Genomic DNA, 15,076 nt, shown 5'->3' with positions numbered 1-15,076 from the left:
TGAGCCCGTTGGGATCCAGCACGGCGTTCCGTATTACCCCCCTGAACCCACCGATTCCATATTCTGCTAACAGTCATTGGATCTCGACCAACGCGAGAAGCAATGTCGCGATACAATAAACCGCAATCGTGATAGGCTACAATCCGACCCTTACCAAAGTCGGAAACGTGATGGTACGCATTTCTCCTCCTTACACGAGGCATCACAACAATGTTTCACCAGGCAACGCCGGTCAACTGCTGTTTGTGTATGAGAAATAGGTTGGAAGCTTTCCTCATGTCAGCACGTTGTAGATGTCGCCACCGGCGCCAACCTTGTGTGAATGCTCTGAAAAGCTAATCATTTGCGTATCACAGCATCTTCTTCCTGTTGGTTAAATTTCGCGCCTGTAGCTCGTCATCTTCGTGGTGTAGCAATTTTAATGGCCAGTAGTGTATATGTAATTACAATAATACGTAATTACTGTGAATAGCAGACCTATCAGGCGTCATTGAAATTATGGATAACGTCTGACCTTCAGTTATAGTCTCTCATCGTCAGTCACAGTATCAAACAGGCTCGTAATACTGCAGCGCTATTTACTGTTAGTTCGCATCGGTTGACGGTAGTTCCGAGACACCTACCACCAACTACCGACCGGAGACAGGGGCCAAGTTGTTTCGAAGAAACAGTAAAGTACATCCACACTATAAGGGACTTTCTCTGCTGTGGGTGGGGTGAGAGAGGAATGAGCATAATGACCGCTGCGGGGCGACGAAGGGCAAGGGAAGCAGCTTCCGGCATCACGTGCAGTACCAACACATTTTGATGTGAACCGATCATCTGCTATGGTAGAAAGTGCACACGCAAGTGAAAAGATTTCGTGTAAGCTCTCTATAGAGACGTTAATGCTCAAATGTCATTCTTATTTGTAACAATGCATAAAATATCAAACCTGTTGTAACAGAATTATGTTAGTATCAGATAGCAAACATCGGCAGTAATTGCAATCCACATGAAGATTTCTAAGTTCTACCGATTTATAGTGATCATAACTAGTGTTAAAAAGGTATTTTATCACAGTTCTACAGAAATAACGCAAAATTTCCTTGCATTTCCATAACAAATTTGTGGTCTTCAGCCCTGAGACTGGTTTGATGCAGCTCTCCATGCTACTCTATCCTGTGCAAGCTTCTTCATCTCCCAGTACCTACTGCAGCTTACATCCTTCCGAATCTGTTTAATGTATTCATCTCTTGGTCTCCCTCTATGATTGTTACCCTCCACGCTGCCCTCTAGTACTAAATTGGTGATCACTTGATGCCTCAGAACATGTCCTACCAACCGATCCCTTCTTCTAGTCAAGTTGTGTCACAAACTCCTCTTCTCCTCAACTCTGTTCAATACCTCCTCATTAGTTATGTGATCTACCCATCTAATCTTCAGCATTCTTCTGTAGCACCACATTTCAGAAGCTTCTATTCTCTTGTTGTCTAAACTATTTATCGTCCATGTTTCACTTCCATGCATGGCTACACTCCATACAAATACTTTCAGAAACGACTTCCTGACACTTAAATCACTACTCGATGTTAACAAATTTCTTTGCCATTGCCAGTCTACATTTTATATTCTCTCTACTTCGACCATCATCAGTTATTTTGCTCCCCAAATAGCAAAACTCCTTTACTACTTTAAGTGTCGCTTACAATTCTCTAAATTTCTAGTTTCGAATTTGCAACTGAATTAACTGTTAGATAACAGATCAGCGCCCGTGACGGATTAGCCGATTAAAAGAACGAGCGGCAATGTTAAGAATAGTCCTCTTTAGTTTGGAGTCCTTATCAGTTAGGCACGACAACAGACATCGGAAAATTCAAGGGCGCGTTCCCGGGATCGTAGAAGACCGGTATGGCCCTGAAATGTAACAGAAAAGCTAGGTGAACTTAAAGAGGGAGTCGTTGGAAGAAAGACTACGTAGCTCTCTCGAAACCCTTGTAGGTAGTGGGGGGGGGGGGGGGGCGTGGTAATTACGACGATAAATAATCCCTTGCACTCCCGTCACTTACTATGAATACTTTTATTCTCGCAGCATGTACACAATGCGTGTTGTCTTTGCCTTTCTCAATAAGCGGATGTTATACTAAACGAAAATAGTAATATTGGTATTACGTACCCTCCTCCATGCAGCATGTACAACAATGTAGTGAGAGTTCAAAGGCTAGTTGATTTTGTTGGTTATTCCTAACAACCTTTATTAAAACAATAAAAAAAACCACACAATATTTATCAGGTGTGGTCCCTTAAATAAAAGCAAATTAATCTATATTTATTTCCTAAAAATAAAACTGTATTTAACTGCCAAGGAACAATGGCCACATAATTCTCCAGTGCAGTCCCTTGAAAAAAGAACATTCTTTTGATATCAGCTACACTGCGTATAAATATACTGTCTATTTGTGACATGAAATTTGTGCCAGTGTAGACTCGAACCCGGATTTTCCACTTATCGTGAGCGGGCACTTTAACAGCTTCAGCTATCCGTGCACATTTCCAGTAACGATCCAATCCTCCATATGGCGGAATCTACAGCCCCTTAATGCTGAGACATTGCGTGATTCCCGCGAGAGGAAGATGAGACCACAATGAAACAACATGGTACCGTTGTTTTGCCCGTCTAGGCATCTAATACTTACTTAACTTACGTCTGTTTCTTCAGACATAAGTCGAAATAATTTAGTTTAAGTTTATTTACAAAATAAAATTAAAATTAACTACCCAGGCAAAACGGCCAAAACAATAACAAAAGGGATTATCCCCGACGGTAAAAAATTTAAACAGTTCTGATTTAAATGCTCGTATTTACAAATACGGATGTTACTTCAGCACTTCGTTCACAATAAAAGGTAGTCTTGAAACTTCCTGGCAGATTAAAACTGTGTGCCGGACCGAGACTCGAGCTCAGGACCTTTGCCTTTCGCGGGCAAGTGCTCTACCATATTTTTATTTTCTATTATTTTTTTAAATCTTATTTTGTTCGTTTTCGTTCGTTGTATCTGCTCTGGGCGGACGTCGAAAGACACCCGTTTCAGTTCGTTGTTGATCCATTAACTCAGTTTTTTTTATTACAGAGGACAGCTAGCCCTCTGACCGAACACGCTTAGCTACCATGCCGGCTGTCCATCTGAGCTACCCAAGTACGACTCACGACACGTCCTCACAGCTTTACTTCTGCCAGTACCTCGTCTCCTACCTTCCAAACTTTACAGAAGCTCTCCTGCGAACCTTGCAGAACTAGCACTCCTGAAAGAAAGGATATTGCGCAGACATGGCTTAGCCACAGCCTTGGGGATGTTTCCAGAATGAGATTTTCATTCTACAGCGGAGTGTGCGCTGATATGAAAGTTCCTGGCAGGAGAGCTTCTGTAAAGTTTGTAAGGTAGGAGACGAGGTACTGGCAGAAGTAAAGCTGTGAGGACGGAGCGCGAGTCGTGCTTGGGTAGCTCAGATGGTAGAGAACTTGCCCGGGAAAGGCAAAGGTCCCGAGTTCGAGTCTCGGTCCGGCACACAGTATTAATCTGCCAGGAACTTTCATATCAGCGCACACTCCGCTGCAGAGTGAAAATCTCATTCTGAAGGTAGTCTTCAGATTTCTTTAGGGCTGTTGACGGTTGCCTCCGGACCCGTGTTGACATGTTGTGCAGAAGGACCCGCCACAGCGGGTAGGACTTCCAAGTGTCAGCGGAGGTGAAATCGTTGCTCTCTGTCAAAAGCGATTACGACCGGCCGCCTATGCAATGCTGACCATATCGATTCGGCGCCAAAAGTCTTCTGCCTGCAAGTGCTTCAGTGCTCGACAGCGTGTCGTGGTCGCGCGACTTTTGACGCCCAGACGGTGCTCGAAGCGGCCGTTGCGAAATTCAAAGTGCACAGCTGGCGGCGCAGATGTAGATATAGATGTCGATGAATCTACACGGTACTGAAAAGTTAAGTCTTGTATAAGATAGCAGAGCTCAATGCGGCGTTTCCAATTACGTAATTAAGTGTGAATAGAACGCCACTTCCAGAATAAAACTACCCATTATCAATTATTCGCTAGATTTCAATTTATGATTTACATTAACGAGCCAAAACAGTATGACCACCTGCTTAACAGTTTGTAGGTCCATCTTTGGAACGCAATGCAGCACCGACTGTGCGTACCATCGAACCTATAATTTATTGCTATGTTTGTGGAGGTATGTGACATCAGATATCTACGCCCAAGTCATGTAATTGCCGTAAATAACGGACCGCTGATTTGTGTACGTGGTGATAGCGCCTCATAGCGACCCAGAAGGGTTCCATCGGATTCACAACAGGTGAATTTGGTGGCCAAGACATCAACGTGATTTCACTGTCACACTCTTAAAACCACTGTACCACGAATCTGGCTTCGAGACGTGAACAGTTATACGGCTGAAAGGTGACACCGCCATCAGGGAAGATATCAAGCATCAAGGTATGCAGGTGGTCCGCAGCTGAAATCATGTCTTAGATTACTACTACAGGTCCCATGCAAGCGAAGGAGAAAGTTTTCATAGCATAATACTGCTCCCAACTGCCTGCGCCTGTGGTACGGTGTAAGTCTGGAGCAACCGTTGGCCTCGATGACGGATTTTATGGAGACGACCAACAACCTATTATAGCAAGAACACGATTCATCCGAAGAGTCGATACGTTTCCATCGATCCACGGTAGAATCCCGGCCATCCCGTGCCCACTGCAGTCGTAATTGTTGGTATCATTAGCTTAACAGGGGGACAGGTAAGGGTCATCTGCTGCGGCGTTCCATGTTCAACAATGACCCATGAACGGTGTGCGCCTAAACACTTGTGCGTTCCTCAGCATTCTGCTCTTTCGGCACGAACCCCACAGATCACCGTCTATCTTACTTTACAAAGCAGACAAGCCTCCGAACCCCGCGCACTGAGAAGGGTCCTGGACGTCTAACCACTTAACGCCTAGTGGTAGTTTCACTGTTCTTCTACCACTTTCCGTAGATGCTCATGACAGCACTGCGTGAGCCGGCCACTGTGGCCGAGCGGTACTAGGCCCTTCAGTCCGGAACCACGCCGCTGCTACGGTTGCAGGTTCGAATCCTGTCTCGGGCATGGATGTGTGTGATGTCCTTAGTTAGATTTAAGTAGTTCTAAGTCTAGGGGACTGATGACCTCAGATGTTAAGTCCCATAGTGCTTAGAGCCATTTGAACCATTTAGTACTGCGTGAACATTCGACCAGCTACACCCTTTCGGGGTACTCGTTCACAGGCACTGTGTAACAATAATCTGCCCTTTGTCAGAGTCGCTTATCTCAATATACTGTATTTCCCCATTTGCAGCCTATATCTTTGGTAGGGTCATTCTCCGTCCGTCTCCGTTCTGCTTATATGCTTTCCTTACCGCGTCACGTGCCATCAGGCGGCACCCAACGTTGCGGTTCAAATGGTTCAAATGGCTCTGAGCACTATGGGACTCAACTGCTGAGGTCATCAGTCCCCTATAACTTAGAACTACTTAAACCTAACTAACCTAAGGACATCACACATATCCATGCCCGAGGCAGGATTCGAACCTGCGACCGTATCGGTCGCGCGGTTCCAGACTGTAGCGCCTAGAACCGCTCGGCCACTACGGTCGGCCAAACGTTGCGGTGATCAGTGGTCAAAGTGTTTTGGTTGTTCAGTGTACCAAAGCTACAAAAGGGACAGAATGGCTCTGAGCACTATGGGACTCAACATCTTAGGTCATAAGTCCCCTAGAACTTAGAACTACTTAAACCTAACTAACCTAAGGACATCACACACACCCATGCCCGAGGCGGGATTCGAACCCGCGACCGTAGCAGTCCCGCGGCTCCGGACTGCAGCGCCAGAACCGCTAGACCACCGCGGCCGGCAAAAGGGACAGAAGGCAGATGACTATAGAACAAATCATGTCCACAGCTGAGTAGCAATTATTGTGTCTTACTTTCATGTGTAGTTGAGGTGTTCGACCCCTGCCAAGGAAGTCCCCTTGAAAGAGAAGCAGTGACTGATTTCTCCACCCGAAATCAGAGGCCAGACGCGCGGCGTGTTGACTACATCCTCTCTGACACTGCTCTTCATAAATACGCAGACAGAGAATGCAGCGAAGGCAGTTATGGAGTCCAGAGCAGTAATATTACCAACGGCATGTATGCCAGTTTGGTACCATGTAGATACATTACATTAAAATGTACTGTACACCACAGATCTGATACACTACAAAATAAAAGTAACTAACATTATTGTGCATTATCTTTGAGAAGGCTGTCTCATGTTAAGTCCTTTTGGATGCAATTGGAGGCTCTAGATATAAAGGCTTGGGACCAAATAGGGTATAGTTATGTTCCTGCATGTTCCTCAGTGTGAGTCTGCATTGCTTTAACAATGTTGTTGTTATGGTCTTGAGTCGTAAGACTGATTTGATGCAGCTCTCTATGCTACTCTATCCTGTGCAAACTTCTTCATCTCCCAGTACCTACTGCAACCTACATCCTTCTGAATCTGCTTAGTGTATTCATCTCTTGGTCTCCCTCTACGATTTTTACCCTCCACGCTGCCCTCCAGTACTAAATTGGTGATCCCTTGATGCCTCAGAACATGTCCTACCAACCGATCCCTTCTTCTGGTCAAGTTGTGCCACGAACTCCTGTTCTCCCCATTTCTATTCAATACCTCAGCATTAGTTATGTGATCTACCCATCTAATCTTCAGCATTCTTCTGTAGCACCACATTTCGAATGCTTCTATTCTCTTCTTGTCTAAACTACTTATCGTCCATGTTTCACTTCCATACATGGCTACACTCCATACAAATACTTTCAGAAACGACTTCCTGACACTTAAATCTATACTCGATGTAAACAAATTTCTCTTCTTCAGAAACGCTTTCCTTGCCATTGCCAGTCTACATTTTTATATCCTCTCTACTTCGACCATCATCAGTTATTTTAGCAAAACTCCTTTACTGCTTTAAGTGTCTCATTTCCTAATCTAATTCCCTCAGCGTCATCCGACTTGACTACATGCTACAAAAGCGCACTTTCGAAGTGCTACGTAACTGCGGTACGTGTTGGATAGTGAAGCAGTGGTGTTGATCGTTATGGAGAAAGAACTGATACGAACCTCACTACACGCTGAGAGGCGCTGCTCTGTTGACATGTGGTGGGGGCAGCAGACTGAAGGAAAAAAGAAAAAACGGAGGATTAAAGTTTAACGTTCCATCGACGCGAGGTCATTAGAGCACGGATTTGGGAGGACGAGAAGGGGAACCGGCCGGACCTTTTCAAAAGAACCATATCGGCGTTCACTTTAAACGATTTAGGGAAATTGTTAGAAACCTATATCAGGAGTCCCGAAGCAGGATATGAGCTGCCGAGCTCCGTAATATGAATCCAGTATCTCAGCCATTATTTCATCTCGCTTGTTAGCTAAAAAAGAAAAAAAAAATGATTGTGCTATGATTTAGCGGCACACGGGTCAGCTGAAATTCGACCCCACTCGGCAGCTGAAGCCAGGGCTGATCAAGTGGTTCGAATGGCTCTGAGCACTATGGGACATAACATCTGAGATCATCAGTCCCCTAGACTTAGAACTACTTAAACCTAACTAAGCTAAGGACTTCACACACATCCATGCCCAAGGCAGGATTCGAACCGGCGACCGTAGCAGCAGCGCGGTTCCGGACTGGAGCGCCTAGAACCGCTCGGCGACAACGGCCGACCAGGGCTGATCACATGTTCCCACTGTGACGCAGAGCGCTGGAAACATCAAGCAGTGAGCACAGCGCTTCCACTAGGCTAGAAGCGGCCACGTGTGGCAGCCGAAAGGTGTCTGGCGTGTGACGGAAGTGGCCACAACTTGGAGCCAGCGCAGGAGACCGAAGGCAGCAGGTGCAGGACAATACTTTCAACGTGATGTCGGTTCATGGAGGGCGCGCTGTCCAGTGTGTCTTCGTCCTGGAGCGACTGGCTTGTGGAGTCCGTAGGCGAGCAACGGCGGGGAGGCGAATCGCGATCAGCAAGCTGAAAACATTTTTCAAATGACTACTAAACCGATCTAGCACAAGAAGAGAACTCTTCTTCAATAAAGCACCTTTCCTTCTCTCCCACACTCTGTAGCCCCCTATGTAAGGAGTCCAGCAAAGCGGGAGTCACCATGTTTTACTGACTGTAAGACTACGAACTATAAGACAGTTTTTAAGCAATTTTTTTAAATAAAATTTTTACCATTTCTATTATTAGGTTGCAAAGCCAGTATAAAAAAATCTTTGTTTATAAAATAGAACCTTCCTTTAAAATCCCTGAACATCCTCATCTAGACTTCCTTCTTCTTCTCTCTCTTCGTTGTCATCGTTGTCTTCATATACAACAAAATGGTCTTCACTGCCATAGAGATCGTTACTTATGCCGCACTTCTTGAAAGATTTAACAATAATGTCTTCTCTCACTCTAGACCACGATTATTTTATCCACTGACACACTTGTTTGATTGTAGGTCATTTTAAAGCTCCCTTCTGCGTGAATGTGTGTTAGGCTTCATCCGTCATCCATTTGCTTCATTACATTCCTTCCTCATATACACTTTAAATGGTTCATTTATCGAGACATCAAGAGGTTGCAATTGTGGACTACGTCCTCCGTGTCTCGGTTTCTCTTTCACAGAATTTTTCAAATGACTACTAAAGTGATCTAGCACAAGAAGAGAACTCTTCTTCAATAAAGCACCTTTCCTTCTCTCCCACACTCCGTTAATCCATAATTTCATACCAGCCTCATCTATCCAACCCTTTTCATGTATGTGAACAAAAAAACCTGACGGTATTTCGGAAGGTTTTGGCATTGATTTGAGCTTGAAAATGATCATTGGATTAAGTTTAGTACCGTCAGGACAACATGAGAGGACAACATGTGCACTTGTTTTTATTGCTACAGTTTTAGCACTTTTCATGGCAACAGTTCTCTTACTCGGCACATCAAATTTCGGAGGAGTTTTGCCTGTATTCGCATTGGCTTCGTTCCGCAATGGTTTTCTTTCGAAGGTTGCATAAGAAAGTGGTGGAAAGATAATATTTTCTCTTCATACTCTTGTAGTATTTTCTGATATATTTTGGTTTTGGTTCGCATGCTAAGTCCATGTCGGTTCATAAACCTGTACAATTAACTCAACTACTGAGGTCTGTTAAGTTCCGCTGTGGCGCTAGCTAACGAACGTGTGTTTGCATCATTTTTGTATTAATTTCTATGCCATATTTACGTTCTCTTTGAATCCATTTCAATACGTCACATTCTAGTTTTGGCCATTTTGAATCGGTCCTACATTTGCACATTTAGTATTCCAAATTTTTTTCAGTTCTTCTTTACTAGCCCGCTAATTGCGAATGGTTTTTTACTGTTGGTAGAGGGCCGAAATGCCACTAAGCTACTCTGTTTCCATATTCTTCTGCATACGTTATTGCGAGGGTTGAATGAAAAGAAGTGCCTCCACCTTCGTTAACTGGGTTTGGGCGGGAATATTTCAATAAATCAAATGCAGAAATAATCCTTAGAATGTGATCTTTAATTACCAATATTCACTTTTCCACATAATCACCAGCCAATTGGATACATTTCTGCCAACAATGAACAAATTTTCTGAAGCCATCAAGGAAGAAGTCGACGCTCTCTTTCTGCAACCACAGTCTCACAGCTCTCTCAATGTTTTCGTCAGAAGCATAACGATATCCCCGCAGATCGTCTTTCATTATCGGGAACAGATGGAAATCAGACGGTGCTAAATCTGGACTGTATGGAGGACGCCGTACGGTGGTGACATTCAGTCTCTGAAGTTCTACTGTGGTGGCACGTGAAGTGTGTGGTTTGGCATTGTCATGCTGCAAGAAAACATTTCCCTTTTCCTTTCGGACCCTCGTTAGCCGTCGTTTCAGAGTTCTCAGCGTTGTCATGCAACGCTCTGAATTTATTGTTGTCCCACGATGAAGGAAATCGACGTGGATAACACTCTCTGCATCTGAGAACACTGTGGCCATGATTTTTCCAGCTGAGGGCTGCGTCTTGAATTTCTTTTTCTGGGGCGAGTCTTTGTGTCGATATTCCATAGACCGACGTTTCGTCTCTGCGTCGTATTGATGTATCCACGTTTCGTCTCCTGTCACAACTGAATGTAGAAAGGCGTCACCTTCATTCTCGTAACGCGAGAGGAGTTCCTGGCAAATTTTGTCTGTGCGCTTTCATTTCAGGAGTCGGCATCCTGGGTACCCATCGTGCACAACTCTTCCAATAGCCAAGCAGAGCAATAATGTGAGCCACACGTTCTTGTGAAACGCTGATTGTGCTTACAGTCTCTCTGAGTGATACTGCTTACAATCTCTCTGAGTGATACGACGATCGTCCTGAATCAATCTGTCAACATTTTGCCTGCGAAACTCGGTGGTTGCTATCACTGGACGTCCAACTCTTTGTTTGTCACGCAGGCCAGATGTTCCCGTCTCAACATCTTTCAACTTACTCGCCTAGCGACGCACAGTACTCACATCAACATAGTCACCATAAAGTGCTTTCATTCTCTGATGAATCTCCTTTGGGGTGACGACTTCTGTTGTCAAGAATTCAATGGCTTCACGTTACTTAAATCGCATTGACCGACCGTCTGCACAGTGTTCCATACTTTACACTATAACAACACAACCGTTGGCTTCCCGCCAACTGGAGCTGTAAAGAAGAGGCTACGGGACAAGCCAGTACCTGCCGCATACCAATGCTGCCAACTGTTGCAGAGTTATTTTTCTTCCGTTATGAAACTAACTACTAACAAAAATATTGTATTGTTATCGATAACACAAATCACTTTCAATTCAAATTCACTGGCTCTGTAGACACCAATGACGCATTATAGGCTAGACAGTTTTCTGAGTTTGTGATGGTGGGATGGCAGGGAGACAGTGTTAGTAAGCTTGTGAATCCCTGCAACTCACGTTCGTCGCATGGATGCACTGCTGCTGCCAGTTGAATCCAGTGTTGCCAGACAGAGATAAGTTTCCCGCGACATCCAATATATGACCATTGTTAACACTGGCAGGAATTTTAAATCAAACATTGGACGTTTTTACATTAATTGCGAGTATAAAAAGCACTCTGTCTTCAGGCCAAGAGTGGCCTACTGGGACCATCCGTCCGTCGTGTCATCCTCCGAGGAGGATGCGGATAGAAGGGGCCTGGGGTCAGCACTCCGCTCTCCCGGTCGTTATGATGGTATTCTTGACCGAAGCCGCTACTATTCCGTCGAGTAGCTCCTCAATTGGCATCACGAGGCTGAGTGCACCTCGAAAAATGCCAACAGCGCATGGCGGCAGGATGGTCACCCATCCAAGTGCCAGCCACGCCCAACAGCGCTAAACTACGGTGATCTCACGGGAACCGGTGTATCCACTGCGGCAAGGCCGTTGCCCTGGTTGCGAGTATTAGACAACTGAATTTTGGAGTCAATTTTTCGAAGTAAAAATTACATCTTATAGTCCGCAAAATGGGGTAATGGGTGATGTTCGCAAACCGCAGCAAATATCGCCTTAAGATATTCGTTGGATCCATAAGACTGCACACTCCTGCAGCCGTTGTGGTGCATTCAGAAACACTCGACTGTTTCCTAGACATTTTTATCGGTAAACGAAACGAAATCAAAATGCAATGGGTAGGCACCAAACTCAGTAAACCAAAATCATAAATTAGTTTTTGCTAGCAAAATGAAATAAATAAAGCCTATCGAAAGAGGCAAAGCAATGTCGTAAAGTTATTAATACACAAAGCGAAATCACTAAATAGGTGTATCCCAGCCAAGTAAATTTGTTGTTTCTCTGTATTCTTAAAGATAAGATTGCTGTGCTTAATTCTGTCACTCACGTAAATATCTTTCACTGAGTTAAAAAGCTATCATCGCCATCTGTTAGTTCTTTGGTGTACTACGAAACCAACAGCGCTGTCTACTGCTTCTTTTGTGTTACGCCGTGATGATGTGTCTTTGAGATAAACATTGAAGTTCAGCAGTCAACTTTTTCCGGCTCCGATTATGATAATATAAAACTTGTACGTTGCCCCAAGCTACGCTCAAGTTACCTGTGAAAATCCCCTGCAAATGTGACTAGTAGTTTTGAAGATTAGCGTGTTCAAGGAAACAAACAGTTAGATACGACGAGTTTAGATAAAACATTAAATCACTCTGTCTTTTCTACGTGTTCCGATTTTGATGAAATACACCCTGTACGTTGCCCCAAGCTACATGGAGTTGATGCAAATGCATATAGTAGTCTTGGAGCTTAGCGTGTTCAAACAGACAAACATATAGACACGACGGTTTTACACTTCTGTTATTTCCCTGAGGTCGGCTTCTATCAGTTTTTCCATTCCTCTGTAAATAATTCGTGTCAGTATTTTGCAACCGTGACTTAGTAAACCGATGCCTCGGTAGTATTCATACCAGTCAGCATCTGAACTTCTTTGGAATTGGTTATATCATATTCTTTCTGAAGTCAGACCGTATTTCGCGGATATAATAAATCTTGTACACTAGGTGGAATAATTTTGTTATGACTGTCTCGCTCAAGCATCTCAATAGGTCGGTGGGTCTCTTGTCTCTTCTAAGGCCCTTGTTCCTACTTAGGTCTATCATTACTCTGTCAGATTATTTCCGCAGTACCACATGTATCTCCTCGCCTTTAACTATGTTCTCTTCTCTTTCTGTAACAATGCCCTCAAGTTTGTTTCATTTATATGGATGCTCTATATATTCCTTCCACATTTGAGTTTTCGGTTCTTTATTTAGTACTGGCATACCATCTGAGCCCTTCTCATTTCTCGAAAGGACTCTTTAATTTTCATATTGGCAGCATCTATCTTTCCCCTAGTTATGCATGCTGCTACAGCGCGGTATTTGTCATCTAGCCATTCCTCCTTTATGTCAATTTCATTTTTAGACGTCTGTATTCCCTTTCACCTGCTTCATTTGGTGCATTTTTTTCATTTTTTCTCCTCTGGTCAATTAAATCAATTATCTTCTGTGTTTCAGTTTTTTTACTAGGCCTTGCCTTTTTTACCTAAGTGATCCTCTCTTGCCTTACCTTTTTTTAATATCTCAGAGCTACTCTTTCGTCTTGTATTGTATTCCTTTTCCTCGTTTGTATTCAACGTTGCCTGACGCTCGGTCTGAAACTCTATACAGCTGCAGGTGATCCAGATCCCATCTTAATTTCCCATCTTTCCGTAATTTCCAGTTTCAGTTTGCAGATCAAAACCAGTAACAGTCCATATCTTCCCCTGAAAATGTCTCAGCGCTTAAAATCTCCGTCCGACCATTATGCAGTTTAGCCCGCCTGCTTAACTGAGTGTTAATGTGTTTATCTACCATGCAGGGCACCTGGATTCGATGCCCGGGCGGATTGGAGATTTCCTCCGCTCGTGAACTGGGTGTTTTATTGTGTTCATCATCTTCTCATCATCACCGACATGCAAAACCCCCAATTTGGCGTCACATGAAATAAGACTTGCAACCCGGCGGCCAAACTTCCTCGGATGGGGCCTCCCGGCCATTAACGCCACACAATCATTTCATTTCATTTTATGTAATCAATCTGAAATCTTCCACGTATACACCCTTCTTTCACGACTCTTAAACTAAGACCTAGCGATGATTAAATTATGCTCTGTGCAACGTTCTACCAGGCGGTTTCCTCCGTCATTCGTTTCCGCTAGTCAGTGGTCCCCTTCCATTTTTCCTTTTCTTCCTTTTCCTACTGGCAACGGCCTTGCCGCAGTGGCTACACCGGTTCCCGTGAGATCACCGAAGTTAAGCGCTGTCGGGCGTGGCCGGCGCTTGGATGGGTCACCATCCTGCCGCCATGTGCTGTTGCCATTTTTCGGGGTGCACTCAGCCTCGTGAGGCCAATTGAGGAACTACTCGACCGATTAGTAGCGGCTTCGGTCAAAGAATATCGTCCTAACGGTCGGGAGTGCGGTGTGCTGACCACACGCCCCTCCTTATCCGCATCCTCCTCGGAAGATGACACGGCGGCCGGACGGTCCCGGAAGGGCCACTTGTGGCCTAAAGACGGAGCTTTTTTTTTTTTTTCCTTTTCCTACTACCGAATTCCAGTCACCCATCACAATTAAATTTTCCTCTCTTTTTATCTGAATAATTTCCTTTATCTCCTCATACATTCTTTCAAGCTCCTCATCGACTGCAGAACTAGTAGGCACATAAGCTTTTACATGTAAACCTGTACTTCTGTGGTGTGCGATAGCTTCATTTCTATCTTGGCTAAAATAATGCGTTCACTATACTGTTCGCAAGATATTACCCACATTCATTTTTTCTTCATCTACATAGATACCCTGAAAATAACATTTAAGTGACTGGCAGAGGGTACATCGAATCACCTTTAAAAAACAATTCTCTATTATTCTACTCTCGAATAGCGTGCGGAAGAAAACGAACATATATATGTTTCCGTGCGAGCTCTGATTTACCTTATTTTATTATGATGTTCGTTTCCCGCTTTGTAGGTTGGCGTCAACAAAATATTTTCGCATTCGGAGGAAAAAGTTGGTGACCGAAATTTCCTGAGAAGAGCTTGCCGCAACGAAAAATCGCCTTTGTTTTGATGATTTCCACCCAGATTCCTGTATCATGTTCATGACACACTCTCTCCTATTTCTCGATAATACAAAACGTGCTACTCTTGTTTCAACTTTCTCGATGTACCCCCCTTAATCCTATTTTATTAGGGTCCCACTCAATGCAGCAATACTCCAAAAGCGGACGGACAATCGTAGTTCAAAATGGCTCTGAGCACTATGGGACTCAACTGCTGTGGTCATTAGTCCCCTAGAACTTAGAACTACTTAAACCTAACTAACCTAAGGACATCACACACATCCATGCCCGAGGCAGGATTCGAACCTGCGACCGTAGCAGTCGCACGGTTCCGGACTGCGCGCCTAGAACCGCGAGACCACCGCGGCCGGCGACAATCGTAGTGTAGGCAGTC

The sequence above is a fragment of the Schistocerca nitens genome, chromosome 1 (genome assembly GCF_023898315.1).
Source record: "Schistocerca nitens isolate TAMUIC-IGC-003100 chromosome 1, iqSchNite1.1, whole genome shotgun sequence".
Classification (NCBI taxonomy): Eukaryota; Metazoa; Arthropoda; class Insecta; order Orthoptera; family Acrididae; genus Schistocerca; species Schistocerca nitens.
Note: the sequence above shows the minus strand (reverse complement) of the source record.